This window comes from Poecilia mexicana, unplaced genomic scaffold (assembly GCF_051168715.1).
Source record: "Poecilia mexicana isolate PSO_F unplaced genomic scaffold, ASM5116871v1 scaffold_6, whole genome shotgun sequence".
Lineage (NCBI taxonomy): Eukaryota > Metazoa > Chordata > Actinopteri > Cyprinodontiformes > Poeciliidae > Poecilia > Poecilia mexicana.
The window spans coordinates 17579694-17588773 of record NW_028263375.1 but is presented as its reverse complement, the minus strand read 5'-3'; the positions used below and the strand labels follow the sequence as shown (position 1 = coordinate 17588773).

The 9080-nt window shown below is 37.2% G+C and overlaps 1 protein-coding gene across 1 annotated transcript in view; it reads left to right on the top strand.

Annotated features, from left to right (window-relative positions):
• The first annotated feature begins 206 nt into the window (after positions 1–206).
• furinb (furin (paired basic amino acid cleaving enzyme) b) overlaps positions 207–9080 on the top strand; it is a 140943-nt gene continuing 132069 nt past the window's right edge. Inside the window, exon 1 of the mRNA XM_088006340.1 lies at positions 207–1036. The gene's annotated coding sequence lies outside the window, so the exon portion shown is untranslated. The remainder of the gene's footprint in view (positions 1037–9080) is intronic.

The window sequence follows — 9080 nt, the reverse complement described above, 5'->3', positions numbered from 1 at the left end:
TAACTACCGTTGGCACAAAAAGGGAAGAGAAAGCATGAGTCTGGATAGTACGTCAACTTCGCCCTCATGTTGTGAGTTACAATTTTATTGAAACATTCAAACTGTACAACTCAATTTAGTTCCAAGAGTCTTTTTAAGGCTTGTTATCTTAAAAAAAAATGTTTTTTTGTTTTTTGTTTTTTTTTTTTGTTTTTTGTTTTTTTTTTTTTTGTTTGGTTTTTGTTGTTGTTGTTTTTTTTTGTTTTGTTTTTTTTTTTTTTTTTTACCACATATTGTTTTAGTTAATATAGCATATCATGGGTGCACGGAAAACTAAATTGTCAATCAAACTTGCAGCAGCTTCTACGGCAAATTTGCCACACACAATATGGTAGACCCACTGCCGTATCTGTTCTGGTGGGCAATTCATCTAACAAGGCATCCAAAGTACTATAAGGAAAACAATGTGATTTTATGGCGAACAATCTTTTAACCGCCCATCTGAGCGAGTAAGGTGAGACAAACCAAGCGTACCAGATAATCCACTTGCCTCGAAATGTGACGTATTTCCGTGAGAAAGGAGGTTTGTGGCAGTTTGTTGTCATCTCCATCCAATGGTGAACCGCTACATTGTATCGGCACGGAGTCTTATTTCGCCCGCAATTTTGTTATGATATTATTGATACTCGCTTAACACACCCAGCAAAAACAACTTATTGGGTTGCAGGAAACCTTAAAAAAATGTAAAGCGACGGTTGAAGTTTATTGTTGAAATATACAATCATGGTGTTGTTAAGTTGTTTGCGAATGACAAGCAAGAAGGGAGAGTTTAATTGATGACTTCTTGGAGGAAAATGGGTGCGTGCGGATAGCATAAAAAAAATTTCCTGAAGCAAGTGAAGGGAATGAAGAGGGGAATGAATGTAAAGTTGGGTAGTTAACGCACAAAAGAAAGGAAGCGAGAGGGGAGTCTCCGCTTGGAGCGAGGAGGAGAGGAAAAGGAAGATGAGGGGAGCATGACGGCTCGGTCCTTATGGCTGTTTTCTGACTTTCTGAGGTAATTGTTTTGACTTTTTGTATTTTCTTATAGTTTTTTGTGATGTCCACGAGTGCGGTGTGTCATACGCAGGGAGGAGAATTGAAGCAGAGTGGGTGGGAACACAATGGAAATATTTGCAGAAAGCGTTGCACGATCTCTGCCAGCAGTCTTCACCAGTCCTCCCAGTCAGGTGAATTTTCCCAGTCTAAGACACCCGGTACTACAGTCTTGTTAAATGCTGCATAGGTGGACTTTATTACCAGTAGAGTAGCACCTTTCCAGCTTTGATTTTTGATTTGTGATGCCTTTTCCATGAAGTTTACAGTTGGTAAGAAATTCCTTTTATCATTAAAATTGTCTTCATTTGATCTGTACTTTAAACTTTTACTCTGTTTCCCTCCTTTCTCTTTCTCTTGTGTACCTTGTGCCTGCTTGTTTTGGTAGCTAAAGTTTTCATCAGAAACTGGTTATGAAATACAAACATAACCAAGTTGTTACTTGACTTTCTTTTTTTTTGTGAGACTTAAACTGATGTGGTTCAGTAGTAATTTAATTTTCTTTTTTACATTTAAAATGATAAAAGCATGAAATCACTGACAAAGAAAAACCTCTACACCTCAGCTCACATTTTTTTTATTATATATTCATCCCGTGATGTCACCCTCCATACATGAGAAAAAAAACAAAACAATGCCACCCACTTTCACAGTATTCAAGTTAGAATTTGGTACCTGGTTTTTTTTAGGGGGGGGAAATAACAGCTTCTTGTTTTTTGGGGTTTTTTCTGTTATTATTATTATTTGCTTGTAATTTTCTTTTTTTAATTTCAACAATAAATTTGATTTAGTTTTACTAAATCAAAGTAGATAATTACTTTTCAATTTTGATCAGTAAAAAGAGGAAAAACATCTCAAATTACAATGTTTTTCTATCATTATCGGGACCAGATGATTTTAAAAAAATGAATCTCATTTTTTATAGATATATTTATCTATAAATATATAGATATACATATATTTATATATATATATAATTGAATTGTATCATTCAAAATGATACAGTTTTAGATTTGTCTAGCCTTTCCATTCTTTTTCATCTACATTTTGTGATTTAAAAAGTCATGGCACAACACCTTTGATCATTACAGAAGAAAAAGATCATCACTGGTTTCTGATGAGAACATGCAATTACCAAAACATGCACATGCAGTGACCACACACTCGAGTTTTCTTAATTTTTCGATTTTTTTTTTTCCTTTTCCTTAAGCCTTACAGCTATAACCTGCATCAAGTAGCTCTTTCTGTCAGAGTAAGGTGTGAATTGCTGTGATAAATCTCATTTAGTGCTGCTCCTCAGGCAAAGCTGGAATTGTTTAGACCTGGCTATGCACTATTCCTCTTCATACTGTCATTAACTACTATATTTGTGCCTACTCGGATATAATCTCTGCGTGCTCTGTTTGAACAAACAAGTGGGGTGGGGGGGACGACGACGATTAAATCCTGGAATGATTTAGTATACATCCAATCGTGCCCCGAGGAAAACATTATTGTTATTTTAATTTCCACTGAGATATCAGCAGAGAGAGAAAATCAAGGTCACCAGCACCAGCATGGCTCCGAGCATTATTCTAGGACGGATTACACACCGAATCAAAGTTACTCTGTAAAGCTCTTATTTATTTATTTTCAACATCTTTGTTCAGCCTACATTGTGCCCAGGATCAAAGGTATTAACAGGGATTGCAGTTATGTTTTTTTTTTTTAGTAGTCCTCAGCTCTGAAACCTCTATGTTCCATCAGCACAAAGGGTTAAACTGTTCTGATAATTCTCTGGCTTCTGAAACTTTTGTAAGAGACACTAAATGGAGATGCAGTGTAGGAGGATGATGTGTGAAAACAAACTGCTCCATGGTATAACTCATCTATAACTATGGCAAAGGGTGACATGGATGAATGGAGGCTCAACCTGGGAAGCAATGCTCAGATTCACATAGCTGTTTAAAATTGGGGTTGGATCCCTCTATGGAGCATTATTTACACAATTGATTGCTTCTCCAGGATACGCTGCTGTCGCCCCACACAGCACTTCATCAGGCTACTCCATCTCTGCAGCCGGCGGGTTGTGGGAGTAAGAATGGATCTAGTTTCTGACTTCGCGGTGCACACACTGCTCCCATCCAGCTGTGCACGGCTGTCGTGACCGAGCATGACATGCCTCAGTGCTGCTTCTCTCCGACCACACTCCTAACTTTGATCAGCTTTCCCTCCCAGGAGAGGAAGCTTGGCTGTCAGTGGCACTTCACAAATGCTGCCGCTTGCTTGCCGAGCCTTGGTTTCCAGCAATGGGGGCAGCCCAGAGCACATGGTGGGTGTTGATTTGGCTGAAGGGCTCCCTGAAATAGAGCTGGAGTGCTGCATATGGTCTGTCACAGTTCCGTGTGCTCATCATTACCAATGCAAATCGTCTGTGCATCCACATGAAGGTTTTGAAATCACATCTCTCTTGGCTAACACTAATGCAGACAAAGTTAACTGAATGTACTTGCCCTATGTGGGATATGTACCTTTTACGTGGGCTCATGGGAACAATATAATGAGCAACTGGGAGTTAAGCATTTTTCTTGTGCATGAGGAAAATTGAATTTAGAGGGTAAAAAAAAAAAAAAAAACTGCACTTGTTTCAGGTAGTTATCTATGTTTTCTGAGGTTAGCTGTTGCTGTTACTGTTTTAGCTTTGCAATAATTTTATATCATTTCCTCCTCATTTTTAATTATGCATACTGAATTTGTCATTACAACCCCCTCTGCAATTATTTGAAGAGAAGAAAAAAAGAAAGCATTAAGAAGATTTTTTATTATTATTATTGTAACTGCATGTCTCACAGTGAAAAATGAGAAAATCCAAATTTTAATTTAATTACATTAATTCAATAGATGAAGGTGCATATGGATGAAGTGACATAGCAGCATATTTCTTCTTGGATGCGATGCAAAACAAAATACTAGAAAATACGCCAAGCATAACACTGTGGGAAAAATACCCCCCCTCCCCCCCACCTCCCGCCAAACCCCTCTAGATTTCTTCTGTTTATGCTTTTTCTGGTCAAAATTGAGAGTTTTGGATCATCAAAACATATCACACAGAATAAATACAAAAGGCAGTTTTCAAATGAGGATTTCATTTATTAAGGGGAAAAAGCTATCCAAACAATCCTGACCCTATGTGGCAAAAAAAAATAATTGCTCTCTTTGTAATTTATTAATTAACAGTGATTAACCAATTTTTTGGCTTGATTTCCAGTCAACTAAATATAACTTCTAATTCAACATGAAGTAGGTCAAAAACATCTCAAAAAGCAACACTTCTTGCCAAGATTAAAACAGAAAAAGAAGGATGAAGAAAAGTCTTTTTTTGACATATCACTCTGGAAAGCGTCACAAAGCTGCTTAACCACAGCAAGAACCATAATCAATAAAGGAGAAACCTTGAAAGAGTGGAGAACCTCCCCAGATGTAGCCATGACTCTGTGTTCATTAATGAATCATCCAGGAAATCATTAAAGTACCCAAAAAAAAGTTGCTAAAGCATTGTAGATTTGAACATGCCTCAGTTAATGTTTGTGATCTTGATTGATGCCGGAAAAATATGCCACGCTTGGGAAACATTTAAGGCAAAAACAACACAAAGGCCTGCCACATCATGTAGAAGCTCTCTTGATGTTCCTCAGGGAAAATATTCTAGGAACAAGTGAAAAGTGGATGTTTTTGGAAGATGTGTGTGTGTGCGTGCGTGTGTGTGTGTGTGTGTGTCATGCCATCTGGTGTAAAACCAGCGCAGGATTCCAAGAAAATGTACATCAGCGATACTGTGAAATTGTATCAATGTTTGGTGGTTAGGTGTGCTTCAAAGCCTGGAAATCTGGATTGGGTCTGACTAAGGGAGTTTCACAATCAGTGCTTTTTTTTCTAAAGCTTCTCCAGTTTTTGCAAGAAACAAGTAAATAACTGATACTTTGATATAGAACGTATCATTTACTGACTTGATGCTGCTGTAAATCTGTCAGGAGAAAGCAATTAATAATTAAGTGTCCATCTAAATGTGTTAAAAGGTTTTTTATATAACACATTTATCTGTGTTTTTTCTTGTGGCTTTTGTAGCTTTATCTCCATCAAATCTTTGAAAATAGGAGAGAAAAACTTGGTGAAGAAATAAGAACGAAGATATAACAGTATAAACGAAACCTAAATTGTGACGCTGAGAACGAAGCCTAGGGACAGAGAGCACAGTAAAAATAGAAGAAAATAACTCAGTAAAAATAGCTTATGGGAAAAACAGCAGCTCAAGACACTGTCTGGTACATTGTTTTGCAAAATGACAGCAACTGTTAATATACTATAAAGGTGTAAACATGGATGAAGAATTAGTAAATTGGTATATGTATAAATTAAAAAAGGTTGCTATATTTTGTGACCTGAGAAATATCTTTAATGTTAAAGCTGCTTATATTTGTATTTTTTTGACATTAGATTTAAAACAAATTGTAAATAAAAGTAGATTTTTTTTTTTTCGAAATCGGTTCTCATTTACATTGATTCATTATCTTTTTAGATAGTTTATTTGTTAACGTAATTTTAAATCCATATCTACTAGGGATATAAATTCCGTTGGGGCTCAACTATGCATCATTACTAAAACAATATTTAGCAGATCACAAGGAGCCGTCGTGGTCAAAGGTTTTGCCACAAACTTTAGGGCTTTTTCATTGTAGATGTATGTAGTGATTGTACGTTGCTATGAAACATGATCAGATTACACGTATGCTATTTTGAAATTAATAACAGTTAACAAAATGAATCACCTACACTGTGTTACACGTTTACACAGTTTCAGGTCTTCAACCTTTTTCTATAATTGTTAGCCCAGTGCTAATGAGTTCACGGTCGCTCTTGTCACTCTGACTACATTTGAAGAGCTGAAAGCTTTAAAAGCTTTAAAAGAAAGTGGTTCTTGAAATCATTCTTCTTTTGTCAACTATAGTTACTGCTAAGGGGACATGTGCTGTCATCATTGCTTTGCATCAAAAAGCCTTTTCTTACAAGCATATTGCCACAAGTAGGATTTTGCCCAAAACAGCCTTTCATTGAAGCATCAAGCACTTGAAGGAGGGGGTGGGTTTAATTTCTGTAAAAAAAAAAAAAAAACAAGAAGAAAGAAAAGAAAAAAAGCTTTAGGGTGTTCAAAAAATCCAACAAGTGCTAGAACTGGCTCTTCATCCCTGATTCACCCATGTTATCATTTGCCAATGTTATATATATATGCCATATTGCCATTTTCTCAGACAGGAGAAACTTTTAGGTTAGCAAAGAATCCACTTCAGTGCAGAAAAAAAAAAGATGTCAAAACCGAACAAATATTCTACATGAAGTATCAGGTTTGCCCTGTAGACGATTGGGATAATGTTACAATATCTGGAGAAACCCTTTCAAACTGTTTAGGACATCTAATAAAAGGATTGTCCAAATATAAAAAGGTGGCACTATCATGAGACCACACAAACAGATGTCTTGATTTTGCCTAAAACCATTGCTGTAAATTACAAAACAAAAAAAAAAAAAAAAAAAAAAACCTCAAGACGCAATTTTGTTCAACCATCCAAGAGTAATTTGGAGACGAACACTGGTCTAGCACAAGGTAACAAGGCGACAGTAGTAAATAAAGGTGAATCTCAATTAATTTGAATTCCATGAAACATTTACTGATTTCAACTTGAGAAATGAAACAAACTTTATAGATTGAATGCATACTCACACACATTTCAAGCATTTACTGCTTGTTTATTTTGACCATTACAGCTTTCAAGTAATGAAAACCCCAAAATAATAATATGGACATTATCAATAATCACAGATATTTCAACAGAAATTTTATCCTACTGAATATTTTGTGGGTGCCAGGCCGGTATTTTAACTCATACTAGGTTGGGGCTCTTTTTGTGTGAATTGCTGCATCAGTTGAATGTAGCAGGACGTGATCAGTATGTCGCTTTGCTGAGATGCTTAGGAAATCCAGCTTGCTTTCATAGAAATGTTCAGCTTGTCTGCGTCGTTGGGTCTCTCATGTTCCTCTTGTGCAGCCACCTTCTTTAGCAATGACCTTTTATGGTTTATGCTCCTTGTGAAGGGTGTCAATGACTGTCTGGTAGACAAATGTCAAGTCAGCACTCATCGTTCCGATCGTGTTGAAGGCCATCATATAGCATCTCTGTATGAAACGTTCTCTTTGAACTGGTCTCATGTAAATTGCTAAGAACTGAAAGGTTGGTTTTTATTAACTGTAAGTTATTCTTCACAATTTATCACTTCGTGTATTAGGAGTCTATTGAATATAATGCATATGTAAACTTTGTAACTTGGATCACTGAATTTGTTGTGATCACTTTTTAAATGGCTCAGGGACTACAACATAAAATTTGGTCGATAATCCTTCCAAACTTTTTGAATGAATTAAAGTGGAGCCTAGCTTCAGACAAATCTTGAATCTGGATATCTTTACTCTGTAGGGACTGTGGCCTTGGGGTTAATGAGGTTAACAAAATACTAATTGCTGAACTGTGTGCCGTGCATGCCTGAGCCGTTCCTGCTCCTCTCTGTTGCCATTCGGGAGCTCCACTGTGTTCCTCAGCCCCCTTGGCTGTTGAAACCGAAGAAGCAACGAGAAATGCCTATGATGAGTTTATGAGTGTTTTGATTGGAATTAGCAGTTGTTGCTTCTTGTCCTCCAATCAAATTATACACTTGTCTTATCACTGTAGTGTAACTCCCACTCACAAGTCTGTCAGCAGTTTAAAACACTAGGCTCTGAATTATTAATTCAAAGCTCTCCAGTTATTTAGCATACAGCAGGTCACTTATTCTACTCCTGCATTTTCACACCCAAAATTGACTCCTGCATTGCACTGTTCCTGACAGAGGTTGTGCAACTGATTTACTGTTTCCACTGGAGTTCTGTTTGAAACGCTTTAGCTCTCCTGCGGTTTGAAGGTTGAAGTTTCATCTCATTTTTAGGTATTTGATGTATATTGTAGGAGCAAGCGGCCTCTTGTTACCTCTTCTCATGACAGTGTTTTGAGAGATTGAATTTTAACTGTTTTGTTTTAATATGCTCGTTATACTCCACAATGCAGTTTGAGGGGAGAGATGCTCATCTTTTCCTCTCCGTCTATGTGTTTCTCCCTCTATTCAGTGTCAGCAGACCGCTGTTTGCGTGGCTCCAACACACCATCTAATGAGCTCAGAAGAATTACTCCAGAGGAAGAGTGACAGCCTCTAGTTATGTTTCCAGCACCTCTCCTGATGCACTTAAATTACACCCCCACTTCCAAATGTGTCTGTAAACCCACAGATGCAGTCTGTGACTTACTCCTCTTTTAACACTGTGGATTCGTATATTCTCCGGAAAGTGGCATAATTGTCTTAGAAAATGGGAGGAGAGGGTATATTCATTGTTAAAAGGATCCTATATATACTGATCAGCTGCAGCATTTAACAAGGGCAGCTTAATGAAGCGATATTGTTCACCTTATTGCGAGGCAATATTCTTATAATTATGCCCTCTATGCCCAATATTTTCTAAAAGCAACAGTGGAGGATGCAGTTTAGTACTATGGCAGAGAACCCTTAGGTAGTTAAAGGGTCAGTATTATGTATTTTCTGCACACATAGTGCCATTTTATACCAATATGTTCTGTTATTTTCAGTTGTTGTAAAGGTGCTGCATATCTGTCAAACGTGACTTAAAAGAAGTTTGACTTTGCAATTAACCGTTTGAAATTGGGTCTCTGTCTCTTTTGCTCATTTTCTTTCGGACATCATCTTCAGCATGTCATCACAATGGCATTTCTGAATTAAGCCACCTACAGCATTCTTTGGAGCATTGGACTGAGAAGCAGTTTGTCTGACAAGCTCAGCAGATGTGCGGTTCCACAGCTAGTCTGGTGGAACTCAGTGAAATACATTTTTGGGCTGCATCATTGGATGACACACCTCTTGTATACAGTACT